The 20,086-nt window shown below is 43.3% G+C and overlaps 1 protein-coding gene and 1 long non-coding RNA gene across 2 annotated transcripts in view; one reads left to right on the top strand and one right to left on the bottom strand.

The window, feature by feature from the left end:
- Positions 1 to 20,086, bottom strand: part of EXOC4 (exocyst complex component 4) — a 1,633,445-nt gene that overhangs the window by 711,106 nt on the left and 902,253 nt on the right. The gene's annotated exons all lie outside the window — the stretch shown is intronic.
- Positions 1 to 20,086, top strand: part of LOC138288090 (uncharacterized) — a 42,743-nt gene that overhangs the window by 5,665 nt on the left and 16,992 nt on the right. Inside the window, exons 2-3 of the long non-coding RNA XR_011202343.1 lie at positions 7,390 to 7,588; positions 9,402 to 9,498. This is a non-coding gene — a long non-coding RNA (uncharacterized lncRNA). The remainder of the gene's footprint in view (positions 1 to 7,389; positions 7,589 to 9,401; positions 9,499 to 20,086) is intronic.

The following is a 20,086-nucleotide window of genomic DNA, read 5'->3' as shown; positions in this document are numbered from 1 at the left end:
AGGCAAAATCATTTTGACCTATTTAGTGCCACACTAGCAAAAAAACGTAAAAAAGAATCATCACGCATATGTGCAAGTCTCAGCACACACATTTGCATCTACTAAATTATGCCTGCCCGAATTATTTTTATATGTGTAGATCCAAGATGGCAGCTGCCACTTGGCATAGTAAACAAAAAAAAATACATTTTGAATTGTGCTAAACTGTATTACAGCAAACGAAGCAGCCCAGCAAAAAAGGGAATAAGGACTGCTGAGCACTCTAATAAACATTTTTTTTAAAGATGATTACAAAAAAAAAAAAGGACTTTTAGGGGAAGGCGCACAACAATGGAGCGGGGGGAATTCAACAGGAAGTGGGCGGAAGGTAGGATAATAGGATTAAATAAAATAAAAATAGAGCCAGGACGCAGGATAAAGGATGGGAAAAGCAGCACAAAAGAGAAAGAGCAGCACAGAACGTGGGGAGCAGAAGGATTGGCAGAGGGAGACAAAGACAGCAGGCACAGAAGAGTGAGAACACAGAGTGCGGGGGCAGGTATCTGGTAGATGGGTCCATGTAAGGAGGCAGAGGGTTGACAGGTTCGGGTGGAGGACATCCCCTGACGCTGCGACAGAGGATCCTCCTCCGAAGGGGCAGCATGATCGGAGTATCAATGCTCATTTTCAGCAGCTCGGGATACCAGCATCCCTGTGCCCATTTCAGAGCCACATGAATTACTTTGGCCTGGTCATTCCTGATCATCTTGAGAACTCTGGGCAGAAGTGGTATGGGCAGAAATGCATACAGGAGGTCTGAACTCCACTCGAGACGAAAAGCGTCTCCAAGCGATAGTCCCAACAAGCAGTACTGCTGACACTGTGCGTTACCTTCGGAGGCGAACAGATCTAACCAAGGCTCTCCCCACTCCTGAAAGAGTCCTTGTGCCACCTCCAAATGGAGATGCCACTAGTGATTCATTAGGCATAAATGTCTAAGTTTTTCTGCCCTGATGTTCAGAAAACCTGCTATGCCCTGCTGTTCCAGCCATGTCCAGAGATGTAGGGCCTCTTGACAAATGGTCCACGACCCCACACTCCCCTGCTTCCTGAATTACCACATGGTGCTGGTGTTGTCCATTAACATTTGCACTTACTTCGCCTTGACGGGGGAAGAAATGCTTTCAATGCTAACCAAATCGCCCAAAGCTTCAGCAGGTTGATGTGGAGTCCGGATTCCGTCGGAGACCAGAGTCTCTGATCGCCACCTCTCCTAGATGGCCGCCCTATCCCAGGAACGACACATCTGTCACTACTGTTAGATCTGGTTGGGGAAGGCAGAGGAGTCTGTGTTTGACCCAATCATGGTTTGTAAGCCACCAATGCAGGTCTTTTACAGTTCCCTCTGAGATCTGAACCAAACTGGAGAGATTTTCCTAATGCTGTGCCCACTGGAACTTCAGGTCCCACTGCAGAACCTGCATATGCCATCTGGCATGATTCACAAGCAGGATTCAAGAGGTCATTCTCACTGAAATCCAGGATAGATGCCGAAACATTGGTATCATAACCTGAATATGCTAGACTCACTGCTCAGGAGGATAAGCCCAAAATTGTACTGTGACCAGAACAGCTCCGATGAAGGGGAGCATCTGAGAGGGAGTCAGGTGTGACTTCGGCCCACTTATAGTGAACAATAGCCTGGGGTGAGCCTGCCTTCTACACCCAGTAGCTGAGGTAGGGGAACACTGAAATCCCTAACCTGTGCAGCTGAGCCGCGACCACCATCACCCTGGTGAACACCCAAGGAGTGCTGGTAAGGCTAAAGGGGAGGGGTGTGAGAAGGGGGTACGAGGCAGCTGGAAGTGGGCAGGCAAGATGAAGATGCGAAAATACACATCCTGGAAGTCAAATGCTACCAAGCCTGTCTCCTTGGACTAGGGCAAACAAGACCTGACCCAAAGTGCGCCTCCTGAATTTCTCCTTTATGAAGAAGAGATTTATGATTCACAAGTCTAGAATAGGGTGAAGATCCTTGTTCTTTTTAGGAGTCAGAAAGTAGCAGGAATAACAACAGCTGCCTATTTCTGATATTGGAACCCTTTCTATAGCTCTAAGGACAGATAATCCTCAACCAGACGTTCCTGTGCTGGCGGTATTGAAGGAGGGAAAGATTGAAAAGGGAAGGAGTAGCTCCTCCAAATGATCTGCAAGATCCATTTGTCCAATGTAATGGATTGCCAGTGGAGGAGATAATGTATTCTCCCTCCAACTGGGCACCCATTGTCTTGGAGAACCAGATTAGGAGGTCCTAAAAGCTGCAGCTGCCAAGGGATTGGTGGCGGATGACTTCTGGCTACCAGACCCACGGGGTCGGAATGCACTGCATCCACGTCCTCGCACAGCTTGGGGAGCCTGCGTAGAATGGTGGCTGGCATCGGGCTGGTGCGGTGGAACATCCCTTCCGTAGCCACAAAAGGGGCAAAAGGCGGACGGGGGGCGAGGTGTTATTGAAAGGATCAAGGACTTGGCCGAAGCCCTTGAGTCCTTGAAGTGCTCCAGCACCGAGTCTGCCTTCTCTCTGAAGAAACAAGTCCTGTAGAAAGGCATGCCCATGAGGTTGGCCTGAAGATCCCCCAACAAGCCAGATGTTCTCAGCCAGGCGTGGCGCCTCAAGGCCACTGTCGAGGAAACCGCTCTGCCCAGTAAGTCAGTTGTGTCCAAACCACACGTAATGGTGAGCTTTGCAGCATCTCTCCGTCTCTCACTGCTTGGGAGTGGATGGCCTGGGCCTCCACTGGGACTTGTAGCAGCACTTGTGCAGCCTTATCCCACAAGGTATGGGAATAATGGCCCTACAGGCATGCAGTCTTCACCAACCGCAATGCTAGGCTGGTGGAAGAAAACATTTTCTTGCATAACCTACCCAGCCTTTTGGATTGCCTGTACGGGGGAGCGTCAGGGAATGTTCAATGGGAAGTCGAGGCTTGGACTACCAAGATCTGAGGGATGAAGTGTTGGATGAGGAAACTATGATTACCTGGGGCAGGACTGTGGTGGCTAGCAATTGTCCTATTTACAGGAGCCTCTGTGCTGGGCTTCAACCAAGTTCCTACCAGGACATCAGTCAGTGCTTCATTAAAGGGCAATAGAGGTTCAGATAAGGAAGCTCCAGGCTGAAGCACTTACGTCAAAAGGTTAGTTATGACTGCCACAAAAGAAATTTCAAAGTCAAGGACCTCTGCTGCTCTCTTCACCACCACTGCATAAGATGTTCCCTCCTCTGTAGCCACAAGGAGAGGTGTACTGTCCACTAGCATCTCCTAGTTCCTGGTACCAGTCCAATGAAGATGGGGTCTGTAACTGGTTTTCTAAAGGTGCTTGTGACCCCTCCCCATTCTTCCCCCATGCCTGGCTGCTCCAGAAAATGCTCAGGACCAATGCTAGGACCAATGGGCTGTGACAGTGCCGGAATCTGTGCCGATTGATGCTATTCAGAATCCAAGTCGTCGGGGATGAGAGTGGGCCTGTTGCCACCAGTGGGCAGTGACAGCGCCAGGACCATCAGTGTCGGGACCGGTGCAGGAGAAGGTTGCATTGGGACGACCTGCACCGGTCCAGATCCAAGATCAGATTTGTGAGTCTATATAGGAGTTGAAGCCAAAGCCAGTGACAGCTTTAGGGTGGAGTGGCCGCCCCGGGTACTGACCTGGATGGCTGGGCGTTGACCTCAGGGGAAGGGGGTGCTGTGCTTAGCAAACACTTGTGAAATTTACGATTTAAATGCAGCTGCTGAAAAGTTCCTTGTGCGTCTAGCCTTCAGGAAGCACTTAACAGGTGATTAATGTTCTTGTAAAAGAGAGATTGGTGTTTTGTCCCGTGGCAGTTTTAACTCGCCATAAAGCAGTGCAGGGGGTTAATATGCCTGCTGTAAAGAACAGAATCATATTGTATGTGGGTAGCTTGTTGAAGCCATTGGAACAGAACATGATAGGGCCTCTTCCAACCCCGCGAGGCCCAAAGGCGCTCAGGAGGGGTCTGCCCCCTCAAATACACGGCACATGGCCTCGTAAAATTCTTTACTTTAGTGGGGTTGCTCTGGCTCCCAGATATGGGAGGGAGGTAAAGAGTTGGACCTGGCAATGGCTCAGGGGAACCGTGCCTGTAACCCTGATGTTCCTAATTCATTGCGTTGGCCGACGGACGAGGCAAAGTTGAAGTCAGCTTAAACTTCTTGTTCTTGTGCCTCTTTCCCGGGTGTCCCGAGGACCACAAGTGTGAGGAAGAGGACTTGGGACTTCTGGGAGCGGACCTGTGACCTTCTTCTCGATTGGGACAGAGAACTCCTAGGAGTCACGCTAATGGTGTCAACAGCAAGCAGCTTTAAAGCTTTTGGTGCCCTAGCCTGGAGGTCAGAGCACGACTTCGAACCATGATAACACTCGAGACACCAAAAGCACACCAAGTGTGGGTCCATTGCCGACATGGTAGTGACAGGCTTGAAACCTGTCTTCCTAGAAGTCATCCTTTGACACACTTCCAAAAATAGTCGAAAAAAGTTTGAAAAACAAACCTGTCAAAAACAGACAGACGGGTAGCTCTTCTCCGGATCAGCGCTAACTGGCACAGAAAGAAAAGAACTAGCGCCTATATTAATGACCGTGACGTCACTTCTGGCACCAACGATGCTGCAAGGAACCGAAAAAAGACACCTGACGGCTCGCAGGGGTACTGCTCACGCAGAACTTTACGGATCCAGTCTGATGCCTGGGAAATTCAAACACAAAATATCTGTAGCTAGGAGTCTCTATCAGATAATTGGTTACTTGTTCCGCTGAAACTCATCAGGCATCCAAGTATTAGTGTACATTAAATAACTGCTGAAAAAATCCGAGTTGCAGCTTTATTTTTGTACACAAATAAATAGATATGAATGTCAAAAAATACATTCTATAAAACCAGAAGAATAAATGATGAGCTGTCCAGGGGACCAGCACCCCACTCACCACTCTAAATATAGCGCATTCACAATGGGTCACACGCTCTGCATTTACAAAGAAGTGGTGGCAAAGCCAGTAGGTTCAAAGTATGCCTGCTGTTACCTTTGTAAGTCTTTTAGCCACATTGCACAGCACCGCAGCTGCTGTGCATCACAGTTACTGGCGGGAAGCATCTCGGAAGGAGGGAGGGCGTGCAACATGAGGGTGATGTCGAGGTCTCCCACTTCTCCCTCCCTCCAGCAATAGAAAAAAGTGCTAGACATGGCCAGCACTAGCAGCATCATATAGCGTTTTTCTTTTTAAAAACTCAGCTATGCTGCACAGTTTGGCTGAAAACATTGCCAATGCCAATAGGTAGCGTACGCGAGACCTATTGGCTTTGCTAATGTTTTTTTTCCAGCCAGGATTAGAGGTTGGGAAGACTGGAAGAAACAAAAGGAGGGTTGGAGAGCTGGAAGCAATAATGGGAAGGGTGGAAGCAACAATACACAGTGTGGGGATAAGCAACAAGGCAACCAAAAAATAATCTGACCTTGTATAATGTACAGGTGGGGTACAGCCTGCAACACATGCACTCTTGGAGTGCTGCAACTACAAGAAAAAAAAGTAGCTCTGAAAGTGCAAGAGGTGAAATGACCCTGGGCAGGGAAACAGTACTTGGGCCATGTTCTAGAGGGGTGCATACACGAAGAGGAAGTGTAGTCGGCACACGCTACCCAAAGAGAAACAAGCAAATGAGAGTGATGATGAAACCAACCAATGATAAGCAATCGGCGGACTCTAAGCCCCTGTGTAAGTAAACATAAAGTCTTGCAAATGACGTGCTTTCTCAGGCAAGACCTAAAAAGAAAGCACAAAGTGCATGGTGGGCTATGCTGGTATTGGTATATGAGTTCAGGACTCAAAACTAGAGCTTAAAACAGACATGCCTCCTTCCTGTCTTAGCAACAGAAACTGTATGTATCATGTAAGATGTACATATTGGGGCATGACCTCTGGAGTCCTGACTCTGAATCTAAGACAATGAATCACACCTCCAGCATTGGTGCTGCAATTTTCCAAGCTGTGGGATACACATAAGTGGACTCCACACTCCACATCATAGCAACGGGACACAATGTCAAAGTGCTACAAGTCACGCATTAGGAGATATGCACCTTATGGCATGTGAGTTGAAGACTCCAGCTTCAGACATGCATGCACAAAGAAGCAAGAGGAGTGCGAACCTCACTAGAGAGCACATGCCTTTAAGAGATCAGACCAAGCGCATTAGTGGGGACAAAAGCAATCTAATGGCTAAACGGATGACTTGTTGACCTTGGCTCTGTATTAAACCAGTGTATCTTTATTTCACTGTGCCTCAACTTGTAAATATGTGCAATGCAAGGCGCTAAAAGCCAGATGTACAGAGTGCTGTTACAAATGCACCTTCCAAGGTTGCACGTGGTCACTTCCCAATTTCTCGTCTTCCCTTTCCTCAATACTGTTCACCATTCACTCGAGGCTCTCCATCGACCATGACATGTTCTTTGTAAGGCTGCGTACAGCGTATTCTCCCATTCTATGAGGAGGTAAAGCCTGCTATAGAGCATCAGGGATGGGGAGGAGGATCTGAAAGCATTACTTTACAAGGATAACAGCCTCATCTGTCTCTCGCTGCTTTTATTTGCTGTATTCATTCTCCATAACGGGACAAATTAATTAACACTGTCAGGCGAGTCCATGACATATAGCCAGAGCACTCTATCAGCCAAGCCTGGGCTCAATGCTGCAAGCAAAACAATGCTCCTCATACTGTGCCATGTATAGTTATACTGCAGACACTGGAATAAGGGATTTTAATTAAAATATATTTTTTGTACCCAGTATTAATCATGGAAGAGACTTCTTGGATGTAGGAACTAACCATAAGCAGAGTTATCAAGTCCCAAGACAATATGTGTCAGCTACTTTACGTATTAACAAGCACACAGAATGTTTGCATACCATGGACTTTATTTAAAGCTTCGTGTTTCTCCCTTTGCTTCCTGGTAGCTACTTTTCACCCGAGCAGCCAATCAAAATTCAGCATGCCAAAATGGCATGCTGGCCCAGTAAAAAATTTAAAATACAGTCAAGATGTCCAAGGGTTTAAGGTTATCCCAAAGGTACAAATGCTCCAGGATTATTAAGCAATACTTTTAGATGTTGCTGCTCAGCTCCACTGGGGATAGCTCTTCTGCCCAGGAAAGTATAGTACTGTAATATTTATAACTATTTTAAGAATTACATGTTTAAGGTGATAACTCACTCAAGTTTCAGTCAACACATATCAATCACTCAAATTTTAATCAGCACGTTTCAGTCTTGCCATCAGAGTACACAAGCTTCTTCAGGGTAATTTGAATGTACATTCTTATTATTACAACAGACTTGGATATGGAATTTTAAGGAAGGATGCACATACTGATGATACTTTATATGAAGGCGTCCCGGCGTTAAGCAAGATATGAACAGGACCGCATTTCATCAGGAATAAAATCACCAAATACATTCCACAAAGAAACCTCCGCTCAAGATTGGCACCCCACCTCAAAAGACACCACCATACAAGAAAAATACAACATGTGGTACGTTTTTCTCTGTTCAAGCGGCCAAACTATGGAATTCATTAACCCCAAATATAATATCCACCGATAACTATCTTATTTTCAGAAATCAACTAGAGAGTTGGCTCTTTCTTACATAACCACCATACTCAAACAGCAATGGACTGCATATCACTGTGTATGTAAATATGTTATAATCTGATTGTGTGTAAATATCTAAATATGTGTACTTATTTTATCTTACAATATATACATACTCTTTAGGCCTGTTTAAGAAATGTGTATTTTACTGTTAAATTTATATATTTGCATGTGTAGGTGTATGTATAGATGCATATAGTATGCATATGTGTATATTTCTATGTATTTGTGTATATATATATTATTCTACACTTGACATGTTCATAGGTCATTGCATAGTTTCTATATAAGTTGCCAGAATAGATACTTAAGAGTCTCTGTTTTTATTTTATATATATCACAATAGGTAAATATATTTTTAAAGAGTCTTTTTATTGGTTTCTCTTATAGATGAATCTATTCAACATTGACAAACAAGTAACAACGTCATAACAATGAAGATCACTGCTATTCATAATTATTTGTCTTAAAATGCACAACTTTCACCTAGACTGTCAGTGAAAAGGTAATTCCAGAACTGAAATTATCAAACACATTTCCACCATCTTGTTTATCTCCCCCTCCTCTGTTGTGCGAGGCAATCGGCTGCCTTATAGGTCAGTTTTCACTCCTCTTCATCAGTTGACACTGTTGAGGAATGGGTTTCCCTCCCCCAAATCTAATAATCAAGAATCCTCATGTTTGTAAATCTTCCTCCCACTTGTTACCTTTTCGTACATGCCGAAAGTGAACCACCTCCTCCATCGCCTATACCACTACATCCTTCTTCCAGTGTTCCACTTTGGGTCCCACATGTCCAATCCTGGTTATTGCCACCCTATGTTTCTCTAATAGGAGCGTCAATTGAGTAAACTTATACTCCATCTTCCTCCCCTTGTGCAATTTTACTTCCCCAACAAGCCCACTACAGGGTCCCATTCTACAGATATTCCAGAGACGGCCTCCAAATGTTGGACCACAGCTTCTCAATATGCTCCTTCCGGTGGGCAATACCAAGTGAGATGTATTAAAGATGTAGTATTTGCCTGGTAGCGGGGGCAGTCTGTTGACCTAGCAGGGTCAATCTATGAAGCAGGACCGGAGTAATATATGTGCAATGTAAATAGTTAAAATGGGCCAATTTAAATCTGGCATTACAAGACACCATGTGCAAGAGCGAACTCATCCTATTCCACCGCTCCTCTGCAGTCGGAGCCCCCAAGTTTGTCTCCCATGCTGCCGTGGCCGGACATTGGATTCTTGGTTTATCAGCCAGTGGAGCTTTGTATAAATGCAGAATTAAATGCTGTGCTTCCCCAAGCTCCAATAGTGCCCAAAATAACAGGGAGGAGGAAGGGGAAGCTGGGTACAGCTATGTTAGCTATACTAGCATACACAAAAGACTGTCCGTCTTCCAAAGTGAACTTGCAGCCGCAAAGGAGAGAAATTTGTCTGCGGGATACAGATAACCTAATGTTACATTCCCTCTGTCACTCCAGGCAGTGTTGGTCAGAGTGCGGAAGGCTGGAAAATCCCAATAATTGAACTATCTGGCAAATGGGGCCCTTCCTCATATGACTATTACTGTCCTCTTCCATAAGGTTGCCGTGTGTATAATGAGGTACGGACCCTCTCTGTGATCTGACCACCTGAGTGCAAGAGGAGTGGCAATTCCGTGGTTCTCTCTCCATCTGATTTTAATGCCTTCTTTCAGTTTACTCCATCCTCGAGCCAGTGGGCAGCATGCTGGATCTGGGAAACAAGATAATATATCTCCATGTCTGGAACTGCCAGCCCCGCTCCAGTGTTGGGTAAGTATTATCCTAACTATCTACAAGCATTTCACTACTGAAATATTGACAAAATAATGTTATAAAGGTACAAGAATCAATTAACTTTAAATACTGTAACTACTGAAAACCTGTGTTTATGAGATACTACTTTAAATCTCAATATATTATATTCCTTACACATTTATTCCCTTAAATATGTAATCATGAATCTGTGTGTGTGTATATATACTACTCTAATCCTACTGTACAAGAGGAAAAATAAACATCTTTTACTCTCTTGAAAGCTTTACTCTGTCTGACAGTCACCCTATACCTCTATCAATCTATCCCCTATCTCCACCCTCTGATTCATCCCAAGCCCATTCTACTACTATGATCCAAAATAACCCTTCCCAGACTCTTCCCTCCTCTAGACCTCCTTGCTCACCCCAAACCTCAGTTTACGACTAGGATCTCCGAAACAACCCTACTAAAGTCTCCTTCATTTATGTCTCCTTTGACTCATCCCAAATCCCATTTAACTACTATGATCTCCCTAATCCCTTTCTACAGACTCTTCCTTTCTCCACATCTCCTTTACTCATCCCAAACCTCTTCTTTCTTCTATGAACTCCCAATTTACACTTCTGGATTATTCCCTCCATTATTCTACTCAAACCAAATAACAGACTCAGATGTCCTCCGCACAAATTAACTCATACCTTCCTATGTTAATGCTGTACTCATATTTCCCTATGCTAATCCACCACTAATCCTCTTGGGTTCCGGTGTTGTGTGCTACTCACCGAAAAGCGCTTTGACGCCTTGTCAGGGGAAGTAAGCGCTATATAAATACAATTACAATTTTTTTGACATTTATGTAAGCAAGTATATTTCCACATTTATTTAACAGATAAAAGCTTGTGCTTGAATGCCTGACCGGTTTCAATGTTATGAACACCCACGGATGATAAATCAGTACACTTATATGTAAACATGCTCATTTAATATCACCCTTGTGCCTATTTAAAACTAGAGCTCTGAACCTAAGACACTGAAAAATCACACCTCCAGCATTGGTGCTACAATTTTTCTAAATATGGACTATACCCTCCACACCATAGCAACAGGACACAGGGGGTTATTACAACTTTGGAGGAGGTGTTAATCCGTCCCAAAAGTGACGGTAAAGTGACGGATATACTACCAGCCGTATTACGAGTCCATTATATCCTATGGAACTCGTAATACGGCTGGTGGTATATCCGTCACTTCACCGTCACTTTTGGGACGGATTAACATCTCCTCCAAAGTTGTAATAACCCCCACAGTGTACAAAATGCTACAAGTCATGTATTAGGAGATATGCACCTTTTGGTATGCGACTTCAAAACTCCAGCTTAAGGCATGCATGCACAGAGAGGAAAGAGGAGCGGGAACCTCACTAGAGGGCGCATGCCTTTAAAAGATCAGACCAATGGCATTAGCCTCATTACAAAAGTTTTTTTTTTAACCCCCTTATTTGTTAATCCTCACAGCTACTGGCCTGGCAGTCATGTGAGACAGAGTTTGTAACCAGATGCAGCTCCTCCACTGTGGTGGAGGTGCATCACTCCCCCCCCCCCCCCCCCCCCTCCCCACCAGCAGCAGGTGCAAAACTTCACAAATAAAATGATAATAAACAATGTTTATTATTGTTTCATTTTTGAAGGGACGGGGCCATGGGGGATGACAGGCACCGGGGGAGTGGTGTGCACCTCCCTCAGTACACGTGTGTGTTTGGTCAGCTGTCTCAGAAAGGCCAAACACACATGCGTACTGAGCTCTCTCCAATGCATGAGAGCAGAGTTAAGATTAGACACAGGGTAGGCTGGGAGGCTATGTCTGGTAGCCTGCAGTCCAGCAAAGACCCGAGGTGCTGCAGGGTTTAAGGTACGTTTGTTTTGTTTTGAAAAATTATTTTATTTTGTTGGACCCCCTCCCCCCGGCACATGCCACGCCACTTTGCCCTGCTGGCAACTGTTTGTAACCATTGAAAAATAACCTAATTCCGTTTTTATCCACATTTAAAAATAAATAGAGACCGGAAAATAAAAGGTTTTCTGTCTGTATCTATCTGTAAAAACTTCATTATAAAAACAGTTAGAATTACGACTGCAAACATTTGATGTTTATTGATGAATCTTAAGCAAAAAGAACAGATGATGGACGGAATGCTGAACAATGCAAACATGCACCCTCAGTCGCAGATCTGATGGTGAATCTTAGTCATCCAAATCCCCTGGCAAATATGGGTCAAGCCTACCTGAAAAAGGTGAACTCTGAAACTTTATCTTGTCATTTATTTCACCTCTAGGATGTTTGGAACAAAGTTTAAGGCTACAGTAGGACCACTCTCTAGAAATACAGCTTCCATGCAGCCTACAGCTTCCAGTCTTGCTCCAGTGAAGATGTCCAATCTCAAGAAAACTTTCAAACTCCACCATAACATTTTATTCCAGTAACAAATATTCAACTTTTACCCAGCCATGATCCATTGCACGTAAACTGCAAAGGATGACTTAGTCACACTCTACTATTCTCAACAAACGACTATTGTTTCTTTCAGTTTCTAACTGATTATTTCAAAAGCAATATTTGCTTTCCATATACTTTCATCCGATATTTTCACTACTGTGGCATGTTAATCATTACATATTTTACTTTTTATTTACCTTGTTTTCATATTCCTTAATAGTTGTTTCGTCGTTCTTTTTTAACGTTGGCAATGTACAACATACATTTCTCTGAGGAAAGTCTTGTTGCCTGAACCACGCTAGCAAGGGTGTGATAGAGCTTCCTCACAGAAACCAATTTACCTTTTAGGGATACAGTGTGAGTGTTGCAAGAGTTCAGTTACAGCTCACATCAGGAAAGTGGCTTCGTTCGCTGAGCCTGGCAATCTCATTTCCGTCAATAACACAACAATTACTGTATTGTTTGGTTACATCCTCCAAATACTTGCTGTATCTTCATGACATGTTGTTCTTTGTTTACCCAGTATAACTGCTGATCCAGATACCTGTTTATAACCCTTTGCAACTGGAAGACTGGTAAAAATTAATGAGGATTGATTACTCACTACTGCCTCCACAAGAAGCAAATGTCTCTAAACTGCACAAACGCTCAGTCGTCACATACTGCTTATACACTATGGCAAGTGCGTTGCACCAGGTAGTGCTAAAAACCGTACACCTTCTTTACTCTAAATAGCTAACCTACATGTTTGCATCATCTCTTCGGTGTTTAATTTTCTCACTTTCATCTGGCCACCGTGCAGTCTTTTACACAGCTATGAAATTCCTTCTGCAGATATTGAAATTGTCCCTCATTTGCACTCATACTCGCTGGAACCGGCCTTTAGTGAATGTATTTATTTGAAAATAGGTAATATGCACCTTTTCTTTAGAAGCAGCTTCACAGCACAGCTGCCTGCAGACCTACTGTTACCAATTTCTTCATAGTATACATAGAGTGGGTTTTGGTTCCGCCCACGGCAGTATTCTTTCTTGTCTCATTCTACTGGCAGTTTGGTGTAGCATTCCGCTTCCTATTGGGTGACTGAACTTCAATGCACCAGGAGCTATTTTTTATCTCAAAAGAACTCTCAATCATCATACATTATTTAACCAAATACATGCATCGTACAGTGGAGACCATCTTTTTTCACTGCAGAAGAATTTTTGATGTTTTAGTCAGGAACTTTGTGCGAATCACACATATTTACATATACATACACACATGTATAGAAGGGTACACAATCAGCTGCTTAAAACTAAATGAGCAGTGGCAAAGCCAATAGATCTCGCTTATCTTTGGGAGAACAAACATGCAGAAAGACAGCTGGCATTCATTAGCACAATAAAGCTAGGCCTACTGGCTTTGCCAAAGATTGTTTACATTTACTAAAGACACTACAATTGCAAAAAAGAAGGGGCACACATGTCGGGCTTGACAGCGCAGCTGTCACCATACATTATGTGAATAACCTAAAACAGGGCTTAAAGAGCACTACCAGGAGAGGGACTTTGTCTCCGCCCACATGTTGATAGCCAGAAGTACGGGACTTGATTGGGCAGATGTTTTGTGCCTTCACCCAGCTGTGATCATTTTTTTATTTTTTTATTTATCAAGCTGCCTAAGCCTGCAGCAGTATGTCTCAGCTTGACCTTTCCGGGGCACAAACATGACAATTGCTATTAAAGTCTTAGATAACAAAATAATCTATGGTGTTCGGTTCTTTGGCTGCAGCACAGTTGGAAGCAGGGATCATTAACTTTACACTGTGCAGTTGTGCGTTTGAGAACCCAGGTCTACACTAATCAACATAATTTTTAAGTCTGGCTTGACTGTGCAATTGTAGCTTAAGTGATCAACAAAAAAGAGTTTTCACAGTCCTACTTAGAGACTTAACATTGATTATATTTTTTTAAAAGAACTCTCACCCACCCACCCTCACTTTTTAAAATTTAGAGTGTGAAGACAGGGATTGCCCTCGATCATCCCATATATAATGCTACTATACACCATTTACCGTAAGATTCTAATGACTACTACTATGCAAAAGTGCATCAATTGTGCTAGCACTTTCTTATACGTGTGCAGTGAGCCACTTCAGAGCATCTAGTGCTGCGGTATAACTCACAGCCTCACAGACACACATACCTTTGTCATATTGATGTTCTGTCAACCAATGCAGAGGAAGCTTGTCTACTTGCATTATGCAGCATGCAATAGTGTGAAATACATACTGAATGTATATGTCACATCTGCGTCTGTGTTTTGTGTACCTAAGTTCAACATGGTTAATTATAACAAAACCATTATTTTTTTATATTTGTTTCTCCCTGATGATTGAACCACATCGCTTCGGATGACAAAGGAGTTAATGCACACAAAAATACCAGACGACGGGCAAGTAGGCCTGCCTGGATATATGTTTTGTGGTATATGTGTCCACTGACTGACATAATATGACTGGAACAAAACAAAAAAAACACAATAGAAATCTTAACTAATACTAGTACAGGGCACCAACTTAGGGTTAGTCCTGATGAAAGCCCAGCCCTTTTTGCAAGCCATTCAGAGGGCTGGAACATGTCGATGAGAAGTTACGGTGGAAGGGTAGTAAATCCCTACCCCAAGAAAACTCATTTATATAGGTTTTTAACACCACCAAAGACACCCAAGAAAAAAGGGAAGACTGTATGATGAAGCATGCTAGGTCGTGTGAGGGTCCGTAAACAACCCTTGTGGGTTGTTTTGTCTTCTAGAGAAACAGGTCTGAAATGAGTCGTAAGGGTAGTGGTGCATTCTACATCAGTCATTGTCACTCTTGCCCTGTGAATGACAGCATTTGTACATGCTCATGTGTACATCCACCTGCAAATGAGTGTGCATGAGTGTCAGGGCTGGTTGGTCAGTTCTTTCGTTTTGAATTTTCTCCTTTTACAGTTCACCTTTAATTTATTTGCTTCTCTTCTTTTTATTTTAATGTCTCTTAAGAAGACACTACAGCTCTCCAGGCAATCCTAATGGGTCACTTGCTTGCTGCTCATCTGCGGTGTGCCGCTTCAAATGCTGTTGTCCATACTGTATCATTATTTTACCATTCCTAGTTGGCCAACATGCAGCATGTTTTTTTTTACTTGTATTCTTTTAATTTATCTTGTATATGTTGAGTTTGTGTGTGTGTGTTAATGCAGTTGTTTCCAAGGGTCAATGAAAGAATAGGTCAGTGGATGGATGCATGAGTGTGAAGATGAGTGACAGAGTGCATGTATGAGGAATTATTGAGTGCCGGTGAAGAAAAGCAGCCCAAAAGAGGCCGATCGCATTCTGGAGGATGCAGCGAGGGAAAGCAGCCCGAGAGAGGCTGATAGTGAGCTGGAGAGTGCCGCGAGGGAAAGGGGCCCGAAGAAAGAAACTGCTTTGTCCAAGAGCCGTTTGTCCTCCAGAACGCAGTAGGACGAAAGAAGATCCTAAGTCGCTGGTGAGAGACGGGCGGATTTTAGGACTCGGGGGAGGGGGGTCTATGTGCTAGGACTGCTTAGGAAACATCAGTAAAGCGTGTCGGATGTTGATCGGCGTCTGACTGCCACACTTGCATATAAATACTAAAAACAAGAAAAATAACTACACTAACAATTGGAACCCGCAACACCACAGAAACAGCAAATACATACAAACAGAAACGAAAAATACATACTAAAGTATAACAGGGTAGTTAATATACAAGAGCATGCATAGAATGATACTTATCTGCAAGGAGCAGCATTTAAAAGAGGCAGACTACTGTCTACATTGATTGGTTGAATGTTTTCTTTGTGATGTGATTTGCTTTTAAGTGCTGCGTGCAAAAGCATTAATGGAATAATGCATAATGGGAGCCTCTGGTCCTGTAATGAAATTACTGAGTGCCTAAACTCATCAATGACATAAAAAGCACTTTCTCCCATAAGCCAGACCTATTGGCATTGGACAATGCTTGTTTGTATTTATTGCACTACGAGCTGCATGAACGATTTTAAAAGTTGATGAAATAAACTTAACGACATGGAGCTTCAGTTTAAACTGTGCTTCATAACTACTCAGAAAAAGGGAAGATCCGACATACATCTCATTCCTTTCGCAAATCACATCTTCCCAGTCTTAACTATTCATTTGCTTCTCAGTCCCACAGCTCTTAAGAGATAATCAATTTAATTATCAAAGGCAGCAAGCTTTGAATCCTAGAGAGCACAGAGCCCAAACTCGAGAGGTACATGACTGTGGCAGCCCTAACTGTAGACCCACAAACGCAGTGAATTGGTTGCAGATGGAGCAGCACAACAGCCTCAGCATACGTTATGCTGTCAGAGACATTCACTCACGCATTCTGTGTATTCCTGGGACATCCTTCCAGCATCATACTGCGGATTTCATTTGCCTCCCATGGTACATGAAAAAAGAAAGAACCCAATATGGTCTGAAATTTGAATTCTAAAAGGACAGCTTTTCTACTGCAGAACCTTATTTGACAAACTTTTAAAAGTGTTAACTCTCTCTCTCTCATGTTTAATTACTTCGTGCACAAAATATAGATTTGTATTAACAACAATACAATATTGATATCCGTCTTTCTGGACGAAGAAGGAAATTTCATTCAAAATATTAAAGGGATTAAGCGGGCAATGGATTCTATGCCCATATGAAAGCACATCAAGCGCTGAAGGTAGTTGGCATTTTATTAATAAACAGGAGCTCTGTGGTATACAAGCAGTTGGCATTATTTTCAGAGAAGAGCCTAGAGCAGAAGGCCAGGACAGTCTATATAGCGTACTTTCTACCCCGTGAGTTACTCATCTCCTGATGCCATTGTCTTCATTTGGGTTCCTCAAGAAAAGGCAAGGCATTAAGGGAAGCCAGACAGCACAATACTGAGGACTAAAAGCAGAGTTAGTTTAGCATAGGGACAACATGCTGCTTATCAGAGTTCATTTTAATTCTTCCAGAAGCATGACAAAAAAACGGATCCGTCACCTTCATCATTCGTTGACAGGAGTCGCAGGGCTTGAATCCTGTCTTGCAGGACATCCCTCAACGCATCCAAAACTCCTAAAAAACGAGTTGGCAAAAAGTGTAGCGTGCCGCCTATGTACAACTGTGACGTCATCACGACGCCAACGACACCTGCGGACTCAACCAACGGTGCCCAAGGGTACTGCTCGAAGAAAAATCTCCAGATCCAGTCTGACGGCTGAGGGAAATTCTATGGTATGAAATCTGCAACTAGACATCTCTATCAGATACGTGTAATGCACTACTCCCTCTAGGGGCTAAATATATGCTTACACTGCATTACATTCTGTTTTCATGTGGTTATGCTCTCAAGGGGCTGACTATATGGTTACATGACCATATTTCTTCCAAATGCTATTTTTATTGTAGTGTCCTCTAGGGGCTGTACTGAGCATTAAAATCAAGATACTACAATATAATAAATAATGGCAATATTTTCATTTGTTGCTGCAGATAGAGGAAGAAAGTAAATGAAAGTGCTTTAGCTATATGCAGGGCCACTGGAATTATGTGGCCGAGAGGATCAAATTATGCAGCAGGGCTTACTAATTTATGTGGCAAGACCAGTCCAGTTATGCATTTACAATGCCTATAGCTCTAACTGAAGCAAGTGCATAACCTAATGCATTGCAAACGCTTGTTTAGCCATGCTGCACCCATAGTTTGGATAAATGCTAAAAGGAGAATGAGTATCAAATAGAAAACAAAACTGGAATGTTGCCAAGTGGATGTATAACAAGGTTGCCTGCCTAAACATCTCTAAAAGCTAAATCCTTGCAACTTGACAAAGAATATCTACCACCAGTGTGAAAGACTGGGGAAAACATTCAGAAATTTGTATGAAAGCATCAATTTCCATATATTATTTCCCCAAAAATAACAATTCCCAATACTTTCACATCCAGAATTATTTGGAAACCGTTAATGGTAATTCTAGGACGTGAAAGTAGCTGGAATTATAATGGGTCACCCAGGATCAAGGCTAAAGGGGTCCAGAAACCATGCTTTCAGGCAGTTCCACAGTAAAAAGCCCATTTGCTGAAAGACTAAGCAGCACCTTCTACCTCCGTCTTATGCCCTATCACACTGAACACGCTCCTGAGTAGCAAATCTTAGAGTGTAATACTTTATAAATACCAAAAAATAAAGAACAGTGAATACATGCATGAAACTACAGCAATGTTCTGACTCTCTGCCAATAACATAAATTTACTGTATTGTATATTAGGCTATTTGTCCATAACTTGACTCTGCAAATCAGACACGTTAGGTTCATCTCTGAAAAGTAAGCAGTAGTGACAAAACCATCAATAAATGGCTGACAAAGCTGGATGATACTGTTTACTCTTTCTCTCACCCACTAATTTGGAGAGAGTAGAAGTGCCCCATTTGCTCTCCTGATCTGAGGTCACTTATCTCTTTATCTCTATGGCCACTGTGGCTTAGCTGCACTGTCATACGGACCTGAAAACTAAATCACATGCAAGCGAATGATGTGTGTAGTCACTCTGAAACTTCTTACTGTATGTACAGATGCAATGAGGAGCTGCCATGTATCGATGTGACACCCCTGAATGAAGGCTGTGAAATGCCGTGCTTGCCTGCAGCCTAGCTGTGTGGGTGCAAGCAGCTCCTGTTTGCCCATGGTAACATGGTTGCTTAGTCGTGTCTAAAGGAAAGAATGTTCATCTACCTACTTGAATCAGAACTATTGTTAATGATTAGAATGGGACTTTGCACCGTAGCATTTTCGGATCTGGGCACCCTTTCCAAGCATGACGATTGCTAAATCCAGTGGAACTCTCGGAGAGAGGTAGGACCGCTATTGCGATTCAGTACAGTATCTCCTCCATTCAAACTTGGAAATTTCATGGAGTGTTCTGTATCCTAATTAGACTGCTGATCAGAGTGTGTGGCTATGACTGAGATCGCTACGTTGACTGGCAGCCAAGCTATTTGTAGGCAAACAGCTACGGTGACTAGTATACATGTTACTTGTCGGCAAGCAGCTACGTAGACTGGCAGCCCTACTATTTGTAGGCAAGCACTTACGTTGACTGGCAGCCACTCCATTTGTAGGCAAGCCCAGTGCTTAATTTGTAAATAAAAAGGTGCTGGTGCTAAAAGCTCTCCTCTTGAACACGCGGCTGCTGCAATTAAATGGGCGAACACAGAATGCTGAGTCGGCATAATCCTGAAGCCATCTCGGGCCCCTTCAAACCATTTACAGCCATGCCCTGCCCCTTCAGCTCACTCTAGCAGCTTTCTACTTTATTCCCTTTATGACGCTTTTTCGTTTTCCCCTTCCTCCGTCTTTCTCATATGTATTTTGCTCGCAGCAAAATGCTTGAGGCAAAAGAATAAGCCCCGGCCCTTAAAAATAAGTGCCGGTGCTCAGCTCCGGAAACAAGCACAAATTAAGCACTAGGCAAGCAGCTACGTTGACTAGTATACATGATACTTGTAGGCAAGCACTTACGCTGACTGGCAGGCACTCTATTTGTAGGCAAGCAGCTATATTGACTGGCATAAAGACTATCTGGAGACAAGCAGCTATGGTGACTACTAGCCATGTTATGGAATGGTTTGCTTGAGAGCACAGCACTAATCTCAATAACTAACAGGAGCCAATAACACTGAACTAACCAGTAACCTGGATTTCACAGCAGCATGCTGCCTGGTGTAAAGTACTTCAATACTTGGTCAGGTGTAGTAAGCACTATATGACAGTTACAAGCAACTACATTGGCTGGCAGTTATGTAACTTGTAGGCAAGCAGCTATGTTGACTGGCAGTCATTTTACTTGTAGCTAAACTCATTATTGTCCTAAAGTAACTTTAGATGGGGTGACATGACCCTTCCGACTTCGTCTATTACATAGTAAATGTGGTTGTCTACATTAAAAAAGACTGCCGCTCGTATGCAGCCTAGCTCACATATGGAGCCTAGTGTTTAACATGTTTGATGCGTAGGCGCTATGAATGGTGGAGCTATCAAAATTCAAATTACCTCCAGAGGTATTTTTGG

This window comes from Pleurodeles waltl, chromosome 4_1 (genome assembly GCF_031143425.1).
Source record: "Pleurodeles waltl isolate 20211129_DDA chromosome 4_1, aPleWal1.hap1.20221129, whole genome shotgun sequence".
Classification (NCBI taxonomy): Eukaryota; Metazoa; Chordata; class Amphibia; order Caudata; family Salamandridae; genus Pleurodeles; species Pleurodeles waltl.
The sequence above is the reverse complement of the archived record's forward strand: the minus strand, read 5'-3'. Positions and strand labels throughout refer to the sequence as shown.